Consider the following 21,710-nt stretch of genomic DNA (forward strand, 5'->3'; position numbering starts at 1 on the left):
CTCCACAGAGACACTGTCACTCCCACAGGGGGACACCTCAGTAATCCTAGCAATCTACTGGATCACGGATTGCTGGACTGCTGTGAGAGCCTGCAAAATCCTTTGAACACTGAGATCCACAGCCATGATGACAGCAGTCTGATCCTGCATAGCAGCAAGCAATCTGAGTCTGTGTTTCCACTGCAGCACTGAGACGTTGGGTGTCTGCCATCTGTGCTGCAGTGGAAGCTGAGACAATGGTCACCAACAATTGTATCACAGCTGGGTCCGCTAGTGCTGTCATGGAGTTAGTGACCACTTCGACAGGGGAAAGAATGTGCTTCAGACTCTGTGCAATGTCCTGTGCCATATTGGAGTCGGACTCCTCCATGTTCTTTGACAGTGACAACAGACTGTCAATGGACAAAGTAACTCACTGTACATGTCGATCAGCATTCTCCTGTCTGCTGTTCCAGCAATGTTCACATCTGAGTCCTGTGTATTATAACTCGTTTGTGACCTCGCCCTCCGGTGATCTGACACATGAACTATCCTTTCCCCCTGGCCTGGCTGCAGCTCAGTCGTGCTCGGTGACTCAACACATGCAGATTCTGACTCTATACCACCCTCTAAGGTACACAAAGCGAAAGTATTTGATCTGGTGACTGTGAGTTTCAGACCAAATGATGGGGCTTCACCATCAGTGCTGTGCTGCTGCTCTCTCTCTGTCACCTGGAGCTGCTGTGACTGGGAAGCTGGCAGTTTTGGGTTATCATTGGAAATTATAAAGTCAGAAGGGGAGGGTTGTGATGAGGGATTGGGAATGGGATGGAAAGCAGGAGGTCCATGGTCCCACCATCTGCAGCTTGTACATCTTCCCAGACAGAAGGATGAGGGGGAGGTGGGAGTTAAGAAGGAACGTCAGTCAGCAACATAACATCATCCTGAATGCTCTCGGTGATGCCGGATGCTACGGGCTCTGTCACAGCCGATCCCTTGATGTGGAGAATCATCTCCTCCCTCAGGCTCAGGGGATGAAGGTATGCCTGGTCCCCACCGGATCACTGCTGCTCCCTGTGTTTATGAGCCACCTTGTCCTGTAAGAGAGAGGGCAGAATGTCACTGATTGTGTTGCACTGTGTTTGGGTGATGTGCCTGCCATAGCTGAATAGCTGGAGGCATGTGGAGGCAGGCAGAGGTGTATGTGAGGCTGGTATCAGTGGAAGGTGTGTGAGGGTGAGATGGAGTATGTGAATGTTAGGTGTGGGTCCTGAGTGTTAGGGACAGCTGATGGGTGAGTGATGGGGGTGTGGTTCATTGAGCAGTGTGAGAGGTTACAGGTGTTGAGGGCAGGAGATGTCATGTGGAGATGAATTCACTGACATTTCCGACCCGTGTGAGTTCATTTAACTTCTTCTGGCTCTTCTGCCAGGTCCTCGGGGCCAGACTTCTTGCACTGACCTCCCTGGCCACCTGCTCCTATTCACTTCGAAGTGCATTTATTGAGGGTCTGCACCCCACCCCATGGGGACATGGCCTGTCTGCTCCTGTCACCCTCCACGACTAAGGCCTCCAGCACCACATCCGTGAACTGCAGAACCGTCTCTCTGTCCGAGTACTCCATTTGCCTTGTCTCTAATTGCGGCATTTCACAGTCAGCAGCAGCCTCCTGTGATTCAGTGCAACTTCCCTTTAAGAGGAACAGACTGTCTTTAAGAGCTGAATCTTGGATAAAACACGAGCCAGCCTCACACAACCTTAGGCCCCAGCAGACAGACAGCACCGCGTGTCACCCTAGGCGGTACATAGAATTCGTGGAAATGAGAAGGCAACAAGAAGTTTGCGTGTCACCTGCCTCAACATGAATAGGGAAGGGCAGATCGCGAATTACAATCCCTACACCCGAAAAGCGAAGCAACCCGATTTTCTCGCTATTTCTATCTTCCTTTCCCACTTACGCATGTCCTCACTCGCCCCCTTCACTCTCTGTCTGCTTCTCATAGCATCAGAGACTGATGCAGTACAAAAGGAGGCTATTCGGCCCATTGTTTCAGTGCTGTCTCTTGGAATGAGCTACTTTATGAATTCCACCACCACCAACTCCCCTCCCCCAACTTTCCACAGTCTCCTTTTTTTCCTATTCAAGTATTTGCTGAATTCCCTTTTGAAAGATATTATTGGATCTGCTTCCACCATGTTTTCAGGCAGTGAATCCCACATCCCAACAACTCGCTGTGTCAGAAAATTCTCCTCATTTCTCCTCTGTTTCTTTGTCAATTACCTTCAATCTATGTCTTCTTAATACTGAACATCCTGACACTGGAAACAGTTTCACATTAATTACCCTATCAAAACCCTTAATGATTTTAAATTATATATTAAATCACCCCTGACCCTTCATTGCTCCAAAGAGAACAATCCCAGCTTTTCCAATCTCTCCACATAACTGAATTCCCAGATCCCTGGTACCATTCTAGTAAATCACCTCTGTATCTTCACTAAGTCCTTGACATCCTTATCAAAGTGTGGTGACCAGAATTGGACATAATTCACCAGCTGGGACCTAACCAATGATGTACAAACATCAGCATTTCCTCATGAGTTTTATTACTCTGTGCCTCTCTCTCTAACACCAAGGACACTACATGTTACCTTCAAAGATCTGTGTGTGTACGCCGCAGGCCTCTCTAATCCTGCACCCGCTTTATAATGGTACCATTTATTTTATATTGTTTCTCCTCATACTTCATACCCATGTCTCACTTCACATTTCACTGTGTTAAATTACATCTGCCATGTTCCTGTCCATTTCACCAGTCAGTCTCTGTCCTCCTGAAGTTTGTTACTATCCTTCTCACTGTTTATTAACATTTCTCAGTTTCCACCCATCACAAAACCTTGACATTATCCCCTCCGTACACAAGCCCATTGTATTAACATACTGCAACAGAGATTCCAACAGTGACCCTCGGGATAATAAAAGCAAAATACTGAGGATGATGGAAATCTGAAATAAGTACAAGGTATGCTGGAAATACACAGCAGGTCTGGGAGCATCTGTGGAGAGAGAAGTAGAGTTAATGTTTCAGGTCAGTGACCCTTCTTCAGAACAGGGGAACGCCATTGTGTACTTCTCTCCAGACTGAACAATAGATATTCTCCACTACTCTCTGCTTTCTGCTTCGCATCTCGATCAGATCTGCTTGTACATTTCCCTGCTTTAAGTTGAACCATCCCAGCTACATAACTGTAATCCCTCATCCCTGGAAAAATTCCAGTGAAACTCTTTTATCCCCTCTCCAATGGGCTCATGTCCTTCCTAAAATGTGGTTCCATGTATTGGACACAATGCTCCAGGAGGAGCCGATCTAGTCTTTTCTATAGGTGTAACATAACATCCTGACTATTCGACTCTGTGTATCTATTAATAACACCTAGGAATGTATTTTCTTTGTTAACTGTTTGTTAACCTGTCCAGCTCACTTCAAACTTTGCACACAAACACCCCAGGTCTCTCTGTTATTCTCACCACCTTTAAAGTTGTGTTATCTCTCCTCATTCATCCACCTGCAGTTCGCTATCACCTTCTCAAAGGCTATTTGAGGTGGATGATAACTGCTGGCTCAGCCAGCGACACCCATAACCCATGAATAAACAATATTATAAAATCTTTCCACAATGTATCACTGCACACATCTGCCAGGCCAATTAAATATTAGGAAAACTAAAGCCAGTGTTTTCGAACCCCACATCAAACATTTCTTAGCTACAGACTCCATCCCTCTCCTTGACAACTGTCTGAGACTAAAGCAAAGTGTTTACAACCTGGTGTCATAGTTGCTCCTGCGATGAGCTTCCTACCAAATATTCACGCTATCAATAAAACTACCTATTTCCACCCCCTTAACATAGGACGACTTCATCCCTGTCTCAGCTCCTCTGCTGATGAAACACTTCCCCTTGCCTGTGTTACCTGTAGTCTTGAGTATTCCAACACACTCCAGGCTGGTCTCCCACATTCTACCCGCTATAAACTTGAGGTGATGAAAAGCACTGCTGCCCATGTCCTAACTCACACCAAGTCATGTTCACCCATCACCCCCTGAACTCACTGACCGACATTGGATCCTGGTCAGCAACACATCAACATAAAAACTCTCAGCCTTCTTTTCAAATGCTTCACCAGAGTTGCTTGCTCGGCCTTTACAGAGGGCAGTTAAAAGTCAATAACATTGCTGTGAGTCTCGAGTCATATGGGGCTAGACCAGGAAAAGATGGCAGATTTCTTTCCCTAAAGGACATTAGTGAATCAGATGGTGTTTAACAAAAAACGATGATAGTTTCATTGCTCCATGACTGAGACTAGCTTTCTATTCCAGATTTTAACACACTCCTGGCTTGTCTCACACATTCTACTCTCTGTAAACTTGAGGTCATCCAAACTCTGCTGCTCTTGTGTAAACTCACACCAAGTCCCGTTCCCCGATCACTGACATACATCGGCTGCCAGTTAAGCAATGTCTTGATTTTAAAATTCTCAACCATGTTTGCAACTCCCTCGATGTCCTCACACCTCCTTATCTATGTAATATTCACCAGCCCCACAACCCTCCAAGACATCTGCACTCCTCCAATCCTGGTCTCTTGTGTATGCTTGATTTTCATCATTGCTCCACTGCCAGCCAGGTCTTCAGCTGCCTAGACCCAAAGCTCTGGAATTCCCTAACTACACCTCTTTTATTTTATTCGTGTGTGGGATATGTGCATCGCTGACAAGGCCAGCATTTGTTCCCATCCCTAATTGCCCTTGACAAATGAGTGACTTGCTGGGACATTTCACAAGGCAGTTAAGAGTTAACCACATTGTTGAGGGTCTGGAGTCACATGGAGGCCAGATCACGGAAGGACAGCAGATATCCTTCCCGACAGGACATTAGTAAATCAGATCGGTTTTTACAACAATCGATAATCGATTCATGGCACCATGACTGAGACTAAATTTCATTTCCAGATTTTTATGAATGAATTGAAATTATTAATTGATTGCATTTTAATTCCCACCAACTGCCATGTGGGTATTGAACCCATGGCATTAGCCTGAACCTCTGTTTTTCTAGTTCAGTGACATTACCGCTATACCACTGTCACTGCCTCTATGCCTCACTTTCTTCCCTTAAGACACTACTTAATACCTCCTGCTTTGACCAAGAAATGTAAGTTGTTGTTGTTGGGCTTTGCCAGATATGATTTGTCATTACCATATCCCTGCTGCCGTCCATTTATTGTCCCGTGTTTTTTTTCCAAGCAACGAATGTTTTTGTCCTGGGCTGTGAAGTCTAGAAATTTCCCACCAGCGACGTTAGACTGACTGGTCAGTAATTACACCGTTTGCTCCATCTTTCCTTTTTTAAACCGGGTGTAACATTTACAACCTTCCCATCTTTGGCATCAAGCCCATATCCAAGGAGGATTGGAACATTCTAGATTAGATTTTATTTTTAGATTAGAGATACAGCACTTCGGCCCACCGACTCTGTGCCAAACATCAACCACCCATTTATATTAATCCTACACTAATCCCATACTCCCACCAAACATCCCCACCTGTCCCAATATTTCCCTGCCACCTACCTATGCTAGTGACAATTTATAATGGCCAATTTACCTATCAACCTGCAAGTCTTTTGGCTTGTCTTCTGTCACTGCCTCTGCTATTTTCAACATTCCTTCCCTCAGCATCCCCCACACATCCCATTCAGACAGGGTAAATGGTCTACTTTATTGTGGCACAAGAAGAGTTGGATTGAAAGGGGTTAACTGAACCTGTTTGTTCAGTGATTGTAATTAATGTCAGTCATCATGGACCCTAATTGTGTCGCTGGAGGGTTTCCCTCTTCTATTAATACAGGACTCCTTTCAATGTGTTATCCCATAGTGTCAACAACAGCATCATTCTGGCGCAATCAAGGATGAGCAGCCCCAGCGAGTGAGAGGATAGACCAGAATCTGAGAACAATAGATTGGAATGTTACAACAATAGGTCAGAACCTGAGAACAATAGATTGGAATGTTACAACACTGGGTCAGAACATGAGAAAAATAGCTTGGGATGTTACTACAATGGTAAGCAGGAGTTTCTGCTATTGGTTTGGCCTAGTTACTGCAGATTATTTTTGGCTAACATTAGATGATCGGATCTATTATGCACTGAAGATGATTCAAACGATTTATTATCCCATCCTCTCTATTATTGGTGTCCCTGGTGAGTCTCTGTATCCAACGTTTAGAATTATAAACATATTTTACAGATTTAATGTTCTTGTCATGTCAATCTTCAGGAAGTCTGAAGCCATTGTCTTCAGTTACTGCCACAAACTCCATTCGCTATCCACTGTCTGCATTCCTCTCGCTGCCCAATGTCTGGGGCTGAAACAGACTGTTTGCGTCCTCTGCATCCAGTTGACACTGAGCTGAGTTCATCTCCATATTCTCTCCATCACCAACCCTGCCGATCACCACCTCTGTAATATGTCCCGTCTCCACCTCTGCCTCAGCCCATCTACTGCATAAATCCTCATCTGTGCCTTTGTTAAATCCACACTTGACTATTACAATTCTATCCTGGTCACCTTCCAATTCTATCCTGGTCACCCTCCCAGTTATTAACCTCCATAAACCACAGCCCATCCAGAAATATGCTGCCTGTGTTCTAACTCACACCAAATCCCGATCACCCATCACCCCTGTGCTCACTGATCTACATTGTCTTCCGGTCTGGCAACAACTTAATTTTAATATTCTCATTCTTGTGTTTGAATCTCTCCATGGCCTCACCACTCCAATTAGCCCGATACCCCTCTCGATTTCGCATATTCTTGTAAATCTTATGCCTTTGAAACTTTTTAAAATTCCCTTTTGAAAGTGAATTTCTTTCCCCTCCCGAGCACCTCCGGCTGTGATTTTTACACTAAGGTGCCACTGGTGCCAATGTAACAAAATCCTGGATCTATAAAAACGATGTGAATGGAACAGCCAACCACTTCTAGTGTGGCCAGCACAGTCCCCCATTCTGTGTAGGGATCTAGCCTGGGTGTACTGTGCATTTGCTGTTAGTCTGAGGAGGGGTTTGGAGTAACATCAATGTCCCTTTCTAGCAGCTAATATGTACATCTCTGAAACTTGGTCCGTGCGTGTCCACTGATCACGTGTGTTAGTCACTCACAACTAAGCATACATTCAGCAGCACCAGGAATCCCCTCTAGTATTTTTAAAAGGACCAGGCTTCCTGGTCCTGAATATTGAGGGATATTTGACATTCAAGAAGAATAGGAAGCTAGGTAAATGTGGAGGGGTGACACTGTTAATCAAGGATGGTGTTGGGGCATTAGTTCGAGATGACCTTGGTTCAGGAGATCAAAATGTAGAATCGATTTGGGTGGAGGTGAGGAATACCAGGAGAAAGAAGTCCCTAGCAGGAGTGGTCTACCGACCTCCTAACAGTAATCACAATGTAGGACATCGTATACAAGAAGAAATATTGTTTACCTGTGATAGACGTACGGCAATAATCATGGGTGATTTTAATCTACATATAAACTGGAAAAATCAGATTGGGAACAGTAGCCCGGATGAAGAGTTCATAGAATGCTTTCGAGGTAGTTTCTTGGAGCAGCATGTTCTGGAAACAACCAGAGATAAGGTTATATTAGACTTCGTATAATGTAATGTGACAGGATTAATTAATGACCTCAGAGTAAAGGCACCTCTAGGTAGCAGCGACCACATTATGACTGAATTTTACATCCAGTTTGAAAGAGAGAAGAGTGGATCTATGATCAGTATTTTAAATTTGAATAAGGGCAACTATTTGGGCACGAAAGTTGAGCTCGCTGAAGTGAACTGGGTTACTAGTCTTGGAGATAGATCAATAGAGACGCAGTGGCAGACATTTAAGGGGATATTTCAGGAAAACTCCTTAATAAGTATATTCCTACTATAAGGTGGAGGACCCACCAGCGGTTTAGTAAGAAATTACGGAAAACATCACACTTAAGGAAAAGGCAGATAATTGTGCAAAGATGAGTGGCAGTTCAGATGATTGGTCAGAATATAAACAACAGCAGACAATGGCTAACGGGTTAATCAGGAGAAAGACATTCGAGTATGATAGGAAGCTAGCTAGAAATGTAAAAATGGATTGCAAGAGTTTCTCCGCGTATTTAAAAAGGAGAAGAGTAAGGAAAAAGAGCGTTGGTCCTCTGGACAGTGAGAATGTGGAGTTAATAGGAGATAAAAAGGAAACAGCGGATGCAATGAACAAATATTTTGTTTCTGTCTTCACTATAGAGGATACAAGAAACATTCCAGTAGTAGCTGTAAATCAGGAGGTGAAAGGAAGAGAGTAACTTGGTGAAAATACAATTGCCAGGGAAGCTTTACTGAGCAAACTTATGGAGTTGCGGGCTGAAAAGTCCCCGGGTCCTGATGGGCTTCATCCCAGAGTCTTAAAAGAGGTGGCTAATGAGGTAGTAGTCGTGTTGTTGTTAATTTTTCAAAGTTCACTAATTTTGGAAAGGTTCCATCAGACTGGAAAGTAATAAATATAACCCCTCTATTCAAGAAGAGGGGGATGCAGAAAGCAGGTAACTATAGGCCAGTTAGCTTGACATCTGTCGTGGGGAAGATGTTTGAATCGATCATTCAGGAGGCTTTCGGTGGGCACTTAGAAAAACTCAAGGTAATCGCGAATAGACAGCATTGTTTTATGAAAGGGGAGTCATCTTTAACCAATTTATTGGAGTTCTTTGAAGGAGTAACATGCGATATGGGTAAAGGGGAGCCCTTTGACATACTGCGCTTGGATTTCCAGAATGCATTAGACAAGGTGCCACATAAAAGGTTATTGTGCAAAGTAGGAGCTCATGGTGTAGTGGGTAACATACCAGCTTGGATCGAAGTTTTATTGGTCGGTTGCCGAAACGAGGGAGTATGCATGAATGGGTCCTTTTCAGATTGGCAGGATGTGACAAGTTGAGTCCATCATGGGTCTGTGCTGGGGCCTCAACGTTTTACAATTTATATGAAAGACTTAGATGAGGGATGCGATGGCATGTTAGCTAAATTTGCAGATGACTCAAAGATAGGTAGGAAAGTATGTTGTGAAGAGTACAGAAGGAGGTTGTAGTCCAATATAGATAGGTTGAGTGAGTGGGGAAAAATATCTGACAGATGGAGTATAATGTGGGAAAATGTGAAGTTTTTCACTTAGGCAGGAGGACTGCAAAATTCCGAGGTGCTGAGGGATCTAGGTTCTGTCGTGCATGAGTCACAAACTGTTAGTAGGTAGGTACAGCAAGTAACAAAGAAGGCTAATGGAATGCTCTCCTTTATTACAAGAGGAATTGAAAATAAAAGTCAGCATGTGATGCTTCAGTTATACAGGGCATTGGTGAGACCACATCTCGAATACTGTCAGTAGTTTTGGTCTCCTTATTTAATGGAGGATGTGAATGCTTTGGAGGCGGTTCAGATGTGGTTTACTAGATTGATACTAGGAATGAGCAGGTTGTGTTCTGAGTAAAGGTTGGATGGAAGGTCTTGTTTTCACTGGAATTTAGAATAGTGAGGGGAGATTTGACTGAAGTTTATAAGAACCTGAAAGGCCTTGACATGGTGAATGAGGAAAGGATGTTTCCTCTTGTGGGTGAGTCCAGTACTAGGGGGCACTGTTTCGAAATTAGGGGTCGCCGCTTTAAAACAGAGAGGAGGAGAATATTTTTCTCCAGAGGCTTGTGTGACTTTGGAATTCTCTGCCACAGAAGGTGGTGGAGACGGGGTCATTGAATATTTTTAAGGTGGAGATAGATAGATTCATATCAGGCCAGGAAATGAAAGGTTATCAAGGTTAGATGGGAGTGTGGAATTCGAAACACAAACCGATCAGCTATGATCTGATTGAATGGCGGTGCAGACTCGAGGGGCCGAATGGCCTACGTCTGCTCCTAGTTCATATGCGTCTATTTTTTACTCAGCTTACATGTGAGGTGCTTTTGACTTACTTCTGTTATTGTAAAGTTAGTGGACGTGCTGTGGATGGTTTTCTGGAGGTTGCGTTGTGAGCTTCTGCAGGCATTCATGGAGGACAGAGGATTTGCTAACCAAACTCTGGACGAGTTATGGGGACTGTAGTTACATGACCTACAAATGGAGCAGAGGCTAGAGAGGGGACACTCTGTAAAGTGGGAGGAAGAGGGGGCTCTGCCCTACCCACCCCGGGTTCTCCAAGAGCAAACAGAGCAGTGGTACGAATATCGAGCCCTGGGGAACACCACTGTATACTCACCTGGAGTCTGACCAACAACCTTTCACCATTTCTCTCTGTTTACTTTTCATTAGCCAAGGTTATATCCACAATATCACTGTCCCTTTAATCCATAGGGTTCAGTTTTCCTAACCTGTCTTTTGAATGACATTTGATCAACCACCTTTTGAACGTCCATATATATAACTTCAATCACACCACCCTCATCAGCCCTCTCCATTGTTTTATCAAAGAACTCCATCAAGTTTACCTCACCACCACCTCTCTCCACTCCTCCACTGTTGTTAAATTATCAGACTGCTTATGCAACATCCAGTACTGGATGAGCAGAAATTTCCTCCAATAAAATATTGGGAAGACTGAAACCATTGGGCTGGACTCTGTTGGGCTCCTGATGTAGGTCTCCATGGAGCCACACATCGGGATTGCTGGGCCTGATCTTTCCAGCTGTGCAGAGGCTCGTTGCTCCCCGCCCACTCCCCCCAACCGCTCGGCAGCGGTACCCTCCTTTAAATATTTCAATAAACTTAATGTATACATTTCAGTCCAATTCCCTGTGATCTTACTGACAGCCCGGGATCTTCCATGCAGCTGCTGACACTCACACACCTTCACAATATAAGCAAAATATTGCAGATGCTGGAAATCTGAAATAAAATCCAGAAATGCTGGAACCACTCAGCATGTCTGGCAGCATCTGTGGAAAGAGAGGCAGAGTTAACGTTTCGGGTCAGTGACCCTTCTTCTCACACACCGTCGCTTTCCCGTCCAGGGAAAGCCAACGCCACAGAGGTGGGGAAGGGGGGAAAGTAGGATTTTTAGAGTACTGATGGGGTGGGGGGTGGTGGCTGGTGCTTGTGGCAGGCGTGGTCAACTCTGCATTGATAGTGTAGGGGAAGAAGGGGCAAACTCTACACTTTGGACAGTTGTTGGGTTGAGAGGGTACTCGGCAGTTTAAGTCTTTGGAGGGGCTGGTGGGAAGGCAACTATACAATGTAAGTTTTTGGGGGGAAATGGGCAACATTTTATTTGCAGTGCACTGGCGGGGGTGTGTGTACGGGGTTAAACTTTGCACTTTTTGTGGCAGGTCTGGTTGCCCTATAAAAATGTCACCAGTGTCTGTACAGAGACAGCTGACAGCACTACTGTTGTCGCTGAGGCCGTCCCTGTTACGTGATTGGGGGTGGAGTGGGCGGCCCCTTCACTGTACTAAAATGAGCCGTCGCCTGCTACATCACTGTGGCACAGCAGACACAGACTGCACATATGGGCCACCAATGTTTCGCACTCCGCTGGGGAGAATACAATTCAGCCCCTTGTTTTTGCTTCCCGCTCCAATCTCCCTTCCCTAGCTAGCAATTCCTTCCTTCTTCCTAGTAACTGTCTGAGATTACGAGAGTCTGTTCACAACCTTGGTGTCACATTGGACCACAAAATAGGCTTCTAACCTTATACTGGTGCCATCACCACAATCGCCTATTTCCATCTCTGTAACATCACCTGACTAAACCCCTGCCTCAGCTCATCTGCTGCTGAAACCCTCATTCAAGAAAAGAGGCGCTGCTGGATCTGGTACTTGGGAATGAGGTGGGCCAAGTGGATCAAATACCAGTAGGAAAGCACTTAAAGGACAGTGGTCATTACATCATAAGGTTTAGGCTGACTACATAAAAGGACAAAGGGTGAGAATAATTAACTGAGGGAAGGCCAACTTCAGCGGGGTAAGAATGCAGCTGGGGAAAATAAATTGGAGTCAACGATTGGCAGGAAAACAATAGATGAACAATGGGCTACCTTCAAAGAGGAGATAGTTTGGGCTCAGTCAAGGTATATTCCTTCGAAGGGGAAAGGTAGTGTAAACAAATCCAGAGCTCCCTGAATTACAAAAGAGGTGAGTGACGTAGAGATTAAGATGAAAAAGAAAAAGTGTGCTTATGACAGACGCCAGGTAGACAATCCTACTGAGAACCAGGCAGAGCGGAAGCATAAAAGCAAGTAAGAGAAGTAAAATAGAATATGAGAAGATTCTGGCGGCTAGCATTAAATGGAGTTCCTAAGTTTTCTATAGACGTATAAACAGGTTGTAAAAGGAGGAGTAGCACCAATTAGGTGCCACACAGAGGATTTGCACATGCATGCAGAGGGCATAGTTGAAGTAGTAAATAAATACGTTGCATCTGTCTTTACTAAGTGTAACAAAAGTGATTCTTTTTTGGTAAAAAAAAATATTTCTAAAGGCATTTATGGTTCAGCTGAATAAATGTTAGACCGTTTTTTTTTATTAAAAATTGAACCACCAAGAGGTCACTGAGAGGGAGCTGGACTGGCAACAGAGTTACTGGTTATCAGAAGGCTCGGGTTCGAGATGAAGCCGAAACCCTGGTAGCGGGCAGAAAAGTGATACGTTCTCCTTTGATTAGACAAGCCCCGTCGTCGCAGAGAACACCTGGGATGGGCAGAAACACTGACAAGCTTTCTGGTTGTCGGTCAGTGTGTATGTTTTTACCTTCTAGAAGGAGATAACGTCAAATCTGAAGAAAAAGTCAAGAAAGCAGAGAAGACCACAACCCAGCTCATTTTCCAGAAATTCCAGAACAGACCTTGTGAAGTCCGCGGAGTTGAGTCATCTTGTTTCCTGTTTGAAGAAAGCCTGCTAAAAATAATTCTCAATGCCGCCTGAAGAGAACTGTTGTCTGGTAACCTGGCTGTGTGTGCTCAGAAGTTAGACTGCATGCTGGTTTGGAACAACATAACTCATCAGCTGTTTCCTTCAAAATGGGCAACTAGTTAACCCAAATGCTTTTTGTTTGTAACAGAGCTCTGATCGAAAAATCTTTTTTTTTAGATCTTGTTTTCGGTTAACCAGTGTATATGTCTGTGTTTGAGTTTTAAGGGACTAAGGTAAAAAAAAAACGTAACTTTAAAATTTGGTTCAGGTTAAAAGGGACTTTGAACTTTGGTTAAGGTGGGAAGGGGAAGTTAAAAATTAATTGTTGGATTTTAAAAAATTTGATCTGTGTGATATTGTTTTACTTCATTTCTTGTTGAGACATTTTTATTCGATCCGAAGATGCAGGCATCACTGGCTAGGCCAGCATTTATTACCCATCTCTCCATAACCCTTGAGAAGGTGGTGGTGAACTGCCTTCTTGAATCGCTGCAGTCCATGGGAGGTAGGTTCACTCACAAGTGTGTTCGGGATGGACTTCCAGGATTTTGACCCAGCGACAGTGAAGGAATGGCGATATACTTCCAAGTCATAATGGTGTATGACTTGGAGGGGACCTTGCAGGTGGTGATGTTCCCATGCATTTGATCCCCTTGTCCTAGATGGTAGAGGTCGCGGGTTTGGAAGGTGCTGTCTAAGGTGCCTTGGTGCATTGCTGCAGTGCATCTTGCAGACGGTACACACTGCTGCCACTGTGCATCGGTGGTGGAGGGAGTCACTGTTTGTCGATGGTGTGTCAATCAAATAAGCTGCTTTGTCCTGGATGATGTCGAGCTTGTTGAGTGTTGTTGGAGCTGCAGCCATCCAGGCGAGTGCAGTGTATTCCATCACACTCTTGACTTGTGCCTAATCGACGGTGGACAGGCTTTGGGGAGTCAGGAGGTGAGTTACTCGCTGCAGGATTCCTGGTCTTACACCTGCTTCATTTATGATAAACTTTTAATTGTTTAGTTCAGTAAAGTGTGTTCTATTCTGATGGGAATAGTGTATCTGATGGACTGTTTCAGCAAGTGGGAAAATGAGAAAAAAATGTTGTGACCTGTGGAGAAGCTGGACTGAATGAACAGTGCACACCTCTCGCCTCGGGTCATAACACAAGGAAGAAGGTGCAACACAGGCAATGGTGAAAGAGCAGGTAATTCAGAAACAAGAATGGTTTAAAATTGATAAAGTGGACATATTAGATAGGCTGTCTAGAGGTAAAGTGAATAAAGCACCAGGGCCAATGACGTGCATCCAAGGATTATGAGGGAAGTGAGCGTGGAAATCGCAGAGGCACTGGCCATAAATTCTCAATCTTCCTTAGACTTGGGGTGATGCCGGAGGACTGGAGAATTGCAAATATTACATCCTTGTTCAAAAATGGGTGTCAAGATAATCCCAAGAACTCCAGGCCAGTCAATTTAACTGCAGTGGTGGGGAAACTTCTAGTAATAATAATTCGGGACAAATTAATAGTCACATGGAACAATTCGGGTTAAGTAAGGAAAACAGCATGGATTCCTGACGGGCAAATACTATTTAACTAACAGCCTGGAGATTTTGAGAAGGTAACAGAGAGGGTTGATGAGGGCAATGCTATTGATGTGGTGTATTGTATTTACAAAAGGCATTTGATACTGTGCCACATAACAGACTTGTGAGAAAACTTATAGTTCATGAATGAAAAGGGACGGTAACAACATGGATACGGCTTTGGCTGAGTGGCAGGAAAGAAAGAATTGTAGTTTGTGAATGTTTTTGGGGGCTGCAGGAAAGGCTGGAGGTCCCCAGGGATCAGTGTTGGCACCCTTGATTTTCCTGATATATATTACAAGAGCGACGTCTCAATTAATTCCATCTTCGCTGCCTCCGGAGAATCCTTGGCATCAGGTGGCAGGACCATATCTCCAACGTGGAAGTCCTCGAGGCGCCCAATATCCCCAGCATATACACCCTACTGAGTCAGCAGCGCTTGAAATGGCTTGGCCATGTGAGCCACATGGAAGATGGTAGGATCCCCAATGACGCATTGTACAGCGAGCTTGTCACTGGTATCAGACCCACTGGCCGTCCGTGTCGCTGCTTTAAAGACATCTGCAAACGCGAAATGAAGTCCTGTGACATTGACCACAAGTTGTGGGAGTCAATTGCCAGTGATCTCTAGAGCTAGCAGATTGCCATAAAGGCGGGTCTGAAGAATGGCGAGTCGAAGAGAGTTAACAGTTGGCAGGAAAAAAGACAGAAGCACAAGGAGAGAGCCAACCATGAAATATCCTCGATAACCAGTTTTATCTGCAGCGCCTGTGGAAGAGCCAATTCACTCCAGAATTGGCCTTTATAGCCACTCCAGGCGCGGCTCCACAAACCACTGACCACCTCCAGGTGCTTACACGTTTTCTCCCGAGACAAGGAGGCCAAAGAAGGTAACTGACCAAGATCATGGTGTTCAGGGCACAATTTTAGAGTTTGCAGATGATACGAAACGTGGAAGCATTGTGAACTGTGAGGAGGATGGTGTTGAATGTCAAAAGTACTTGGACAACTTGGTGGAAAGGGCAGGCAGGTGGCAGATGAATTTCAATGCAGAGAAATATGAAGTGATTCATTTTGGTAGGAAGAATATTGAGATAATGTAAAATAAAGGGCACAATTCTAAAGGAGGTGTAGGAACGGAGATACCGAGGTGCATATGGCATACGTCATTGATGTTGGCAGGAGAGGTTGAGAGAGCATTTAATAAAGCATACAGTATCCTGGGCTTTATTAACAGAGACATTCAGTACAAGAGCAAGGAAGTTATGTTGAACTTATATAAAACACTGATTCAGCCTCAGCTGAAGTATTCTGTCCAATTCTGGGCACCACACTTCAGGAAGATTGTGAGGGCATTGGAGAGAGTACAGAAAAGATCCATGAGAATGCTTCCAGGCATGAGGAATTTCAGTTATGAAGATAGACAGGAGAAGTTAGGATCATTTTCCTTGGAGAAGAGAAGGCTGAGAGGTGAGTTGATTTGATAGAGTTGTTCAAAACCATGAGGGGTCTGGACAGAGGAGATAGAGAGAAACTGTTTCCACTCGTGAAATGAATCAAGAACGAGAGGGCACAGATTGAAATTAATGGGTAAGAGAGGCAGAAGTGACATGAGGCAATACTTTTTCACGCAAGGAATGGCAAAGGACTGGAATGTACTGCCTGAGAATGTGATGGAGACAGGTTCAATTGAAGCATTCAAAATGCAATTAGACTGTTATCTGAAAAGGAAGAATGTGCAGGGTTATGGGGAGAAGGCGGGGAATGGCACGAGGTTAATTGCTCTTTCAGTGAGCCGATGTGTACATGATAGACGGAATAGCCTCCTTCTGTGCTGTAACAATTATGTGATTCCCTGATTCATGCCTTTGTTACCTCTGTGCATAACTATTCCAACTCACTCCTGGCTGATCTCCCACATTCTACTCTCTGTAAACTTGAGGTCATCCAAACCTCTGCTGCCCATGTCCTAGCTCACACCAAGTTTTCTTCCTCTATCACTGAACGACATTGGCTCCCAGTCAAGCAATGTCTTGATTTTAAAATTCTCATCCTCGTTTTCAATACCTCCACAGAACAAAGAACAAAGAACAAAGAAAATTGCAGCACAGGAACAGGCCCTTCGGCCCTCCAAGCCTGCGCCGATCCAGATCCTCTATCTAAACATGTCGCCTATTTTCTGAGGGTCTGTATCTCTTTACTTCCTGCCCATTCATGTATCTGTCTAGATACATCTTAAAAGACGCTATCGTGCCCGCGTCTACCACCTCCGCTGGCAACGTGTTCCAGGCACCCACCACCCTCTGCGTAAAGAACTTTCCACGCATATCCCCCCTAAACCTTTCCCCTCTCACTTTGAACTCGTGACCCCGAGTAATTGAATCCCCCACTCTGGGAAAAAGCTTCCTGCTATCCACCCTGTCTATACATCTCATGATTTTGTACACCTCAATCAGGTCCCCCATCAACCTCCGTCTTTCTAATGAAAATAATCCTAATCTTCTCAACCTCTCTTCATAGCTAGCGCCCTCCATACCAGGCAACATCCTGGTGAACCTCCTGTGCACCCTCTCCAAAGCTTCCACATCCTTTTGGTAATGTGGCGACCAGAACTGCACGCAGTATTCCAAATGTGGCCGAACCAAAGTCTTATACAACCGTAACATGACCTGCCAACCCTTGTACTCAATACCCCGTCCGATGAAGGAAAGCATGCCCTATGCCTTCTTGACCACTCTATTGACCTGCGTTGCCACCTTCAGGGAACAATGGACCTGAACAGCCAAATCTCTCTGTACATCAATTTTCCCCAGGACTTTTCCATTCACTGTATAGTTCACTCTTGAATTGGATCTTCCAAAATGCATCACCTCGCATTTGCCCTGATTGAACTCCATCTGCCATTTCTCTGCCCAACTCTCCAATCTATCTATATTCTGCTGTATTCTCTGTCAGTCCCCTTCACTATCTGCTACTCCTCCAATCTTAGTGTCTTCTGCAAATTTGCTAATCAGACCACCTATACTTTCCTCCAAATCATTTGTGCATATCACAAACAACAGTGGTCCCAGCACGGATCCCTGTGGAACACCACTGCTCACACGCCTCCATTTTGAGAAACTCCCTTCCACTGCTACTCTCCTGTTGCCCAGCCAGTTCTTTATCCATCTAGCTAGTACACCCTGGACCCCATGCGACTTCACTTTCTCCATCAGCCTACCATGGGGAACCTTATCAAACGCCTTACTGAAGTCCATGCATATGACATCTACAGCCCTTCCCTCATCAATCAACTTTGTCACTTCGTCAAAGAATTCTATTCAGTTGAATGACCTTCCCTGCACAAAACCATGTTGCCTATCACTGATAAGCCCATTTTCTTCCAAATGGGAATAGATCCTATCCATCAGTATCTTCTCCAGCAGCTGCCCTACCACTGACGTCAGGCTCACCGGTCTATAATTACCTGGATTTTCCCTGCTACCCTTCTTAAACAAGTGGACAACATTAGCAATTCTCCAGTCCTCCGGGACCTCACCCGTTTTTAAGGATGCTGCAAAGATATCTGTTAAGGCCCCAGCTATTTCCTCTCTCGCTTTCCTCAGTAACCTGGGGTAGATCCCATCCGGACCTGGGGACTTGTCCACCTTAATGCCTTTTAGAATATCCAACACTTCCTCCCTCCTTATGCCGACTTGACCTATAGTGATCAAACATCTGTCCCTAACCTCAATATCCGTCATGTCCCTCTCCTCGGTGAATACCGATGCAAAGTACTCGTTTAGAATCTCACCCATTTTCTCTGAATCCACGCATAACGTTCCTCCTTTGTCCTTGAGTGGGCCAATCCTTTCTCTAGATACCCTCTTGCTCCTTATATATGCCCCCTATCTCTGTAATATCCTCCAGCTCCACAATCCGCCAAGATATCTGTGCATCTCTAATTCTGGCCTCTTGTGCATCCCTGATTTTCATCGCCCCACCACTAGTATCTGCACCTTCAGCTAATGAGGCTCCAAGTTCTAGAATACCCTCCCTTCACCTCTCCGCTTCTCCAACTCGCTTTCATCCTTTAACACGCCCGTTAAAACCTACTTCTTTGACCAAGCTGTAAACTAGTATCTCATTTTCGGGAAGCACCTTGGGACATTTCATTATGTTAAAGGCGCTGTATAAATATAAATTGTTGCTGAAGTTTGCCAAACATGATTTGTTATTACCAGACCCCTGCTGCTTGCCGGTTGCTTGCCATTTCAACACTCCCCCCTGCTCTCATGCTCACATCTCTGTCCTGGGATTGCTGCAGTGTTCCAGTGAACATCAACGCAAGCTCGAGGAACAGCATCTCATCTACCGATTAGGCACACTACAGCCTGCCGGACTGAACATTGAGTTCAATAATTTCAGAGCATGACAGCCCCCCACTTTACTTTCATTTTTAGTCATTTTTAGTTATTTTTTCTTCCTTTTTTTTTGCATTCCTTTTTACATTTTTTGCATTTATTTCATTTCATCTTAGTTTGTTCAGTTTGCTTACCCACTGTTTTTTTCAGGTTGTTTTTCTTCAGGTTTGCACTTGCTGATGTTCTATATTCAGTATATTCACACCTAATCTGTACTAATGCTTTGTCTTTCAAAACACCATTAACATATTGTTTGCCTTTGCTCCGTGACCTTTTGGTCAGCTATGTGGCCTGGTCCAATCTGCACCTTCTCCTTTGTTATCTCTTGCCCAACCCCCACCTCACTTGTTTATAATCTGTGACTTTTCTAATATTTGTCAGTTCCGAAGAAGGGTCACTGACCCGAAACGTTAACTCTGCTTCTCTTTCCACAGATGCTGCCAGACCTGCTGAGTGAATCCAGCATTTCTTGTTTTTGTTTCAGATTTCCAGCATCCGCAGTATTTTGCTTTTATTACCCTGCTGCTTCTTGTTTGTTATCTTATGTTTTTCAAAGAAACGAATATATTTCTCCTGGGTTGTGACCCCATGAAATTTCCACAGTAGTGATGCGTGTCTGACTGCTCAGTAATTACAGGGTTTACTCTATCTCTCCTTTTCTAAACAGGGTGTAACAATTACAGTGCTCCAGTCCTCTGTCATCGCTCCCATATCCAAGGAGGATTGAAAGATTCTGGCCAGTGCCTCCACTATTTTCACCATTCCTTCCCTCAGTAACCCTCACGCATCCTGTCCAGAGTAAATTTTCTGCTTTATTGTGGTATGCAAGGTGTCGGAATGAAAGAGGTTAACGGAATCTATTTGCTCAGTGACTGTAATTAATGTCAGTCTCTATGGACCCTAATTATTTCACTGGAGGTGCTCCATCTTCTAATAGTAAGGGACTCTTTTCAATGTGTTTTCACATAGTGTGAGTAGAAGCATCATCCCTGAAACTAATAGGGACCAGCGTCTCCAGAGAGAGGGGGCGGATGGATCAGAATCTGAGGACAATAGATTGGAATCTGACAACAATGGGTCAGAATCTGAGAACAATAGATTGTAATGTTACAAAAATGGGCAGGGGGTTATCCTGGGATCTTGACACTCTTTCTGCATATTATGATCGGCTACCATTAGCATCTAGCATCTATAACGCAGTGAAGATTATTCAATACATTTACTATCTCACCCTTGCTATTGTTGGTGTTCCTGGTAAGTCTCTATATCCAGCTCTTCATTCGAAAACCATGTTAAACTGCATTACTGTACTTCTCATTTACTCTGCCCTTGCTGATTTTGGTATCCCTCCAGCTATTATCTTTATATAACCATTGCTAACCGCATTATGGTTTGTGTAATTTAATCTCTCATCTTTGCTTCTGTTGTTGCCCTGGTAAGACTCTAGTTCCAGCCATGAGATATGTAAATCTTGCTTCACTGAAATACTGATTTGGAATTTATTTATTTTTTTGAAGACTGAAGCTAGTGTCATTGGTCTCCGTAAGAAACTTCATCTCCTATTTGTGAACCACTTACCTTTCACTGGCCAGTGACTGAGACTGAACAAGACAGTCTACAACTTCTGTAGTAATTTAAACCTGAGCTGATTTCACCTCCATATTCTCTCCATCAACAAACATGCCCACTGCCACCTCTGCAATACCTGCCGTCTCCACCTCGGCCTCAGCCCATCTGCTGCACAAACTCTCATCTGTGCCTTTGTTAAATCTACACGTGACTATTCCAGTTCTATCATGGTCACCTTCCCGGTTATAAACCTACATAAACCACAGCCCAGCCTGCGGCGGTGTCTCAGTGAACATCAACGTCAGCTCGAGGAACAAAACCTCATTGTCCGATTAGGCATTCTGCAGACTTCCAGACTGAACATTGAGTTCAATAATTTCAGATCAAGACTGGTTCTTTTAATTATGTTGCTTTATCATTTTTTTTGCCATGTCCTGGCCTTAAACTGGATTTTTTTATGTTGCTGCTTTTGGCTTGGGCTGTTCATTATTTTGTCATTTAACACCTTTGCTGCACGAACGCTTTGTCTTTCACCACACCACAAGCACACTCTCTTTGCCTTTGCCCCATGACCGCCTTGTCAGTTAATCTCTATGACCCTCTGTCCTTTCAACACCTCTTTTTTCTCTTTTGCCCCACCCTTGCTTTATTTCCTTAAAACCTGACCTTTCTAACCTTTGCCAATTCTGATGAAAGGTCACAGGCCTGAAGCGTTAACTCTGCTTTACTCTCCACAGATGCTTCCAGACCTGCTGAGTCTTTCCAGCACTTTTTGTTTTCATTTAAGACTTGTAGTGGAGTTCCCCAGGGATCAATGTTGGGATCGTTTCTCTTCCTGACAAATATTAATGACATGGACCTTGGTGCACAGGGCACAATTTCAAAGTTTGCAGATGATGCAAAACTTGGAAGCATTGCGAACTGTGAGGAGGATAGTGTAGAAATTCAAACGGACATAGACAAGTTGGTGGAATGGACAGACAGGTGGCAGATGAAGTTCAATGTGGAGAAATGTGATGTGATTCATTTCGATAGGAAGAACATGGAGAGGCAATATAGAATAAATTGTACAACTCTAAAGGGGGTGCAGGAGCAGAGGGACCTGGGTGTATATGTGCATAGGTCATTGAAGTTGGCAGGAGAGGTTGAGAGCAGTTAATAAACCAGACAGTATCCTGCGCTTTATTCACAGCAG

This window comes from Heterodontus francisci, unplaced genomic scaffold, assembly GCF_036365525.1.
Source record: "Heterodontus francisci isolate sHetFra1 unplaced genomic scaffold, sHetFra1.hap1 HAP1_SCAFFOLD_51_2, whole genome shotgun sequence".
NCBI lineage: Eukaryota > Metazoa > Chordata > Chondrichthyes > Heterodontiformes > Heterodontidae > Heterodontus > Heterodontus francisci.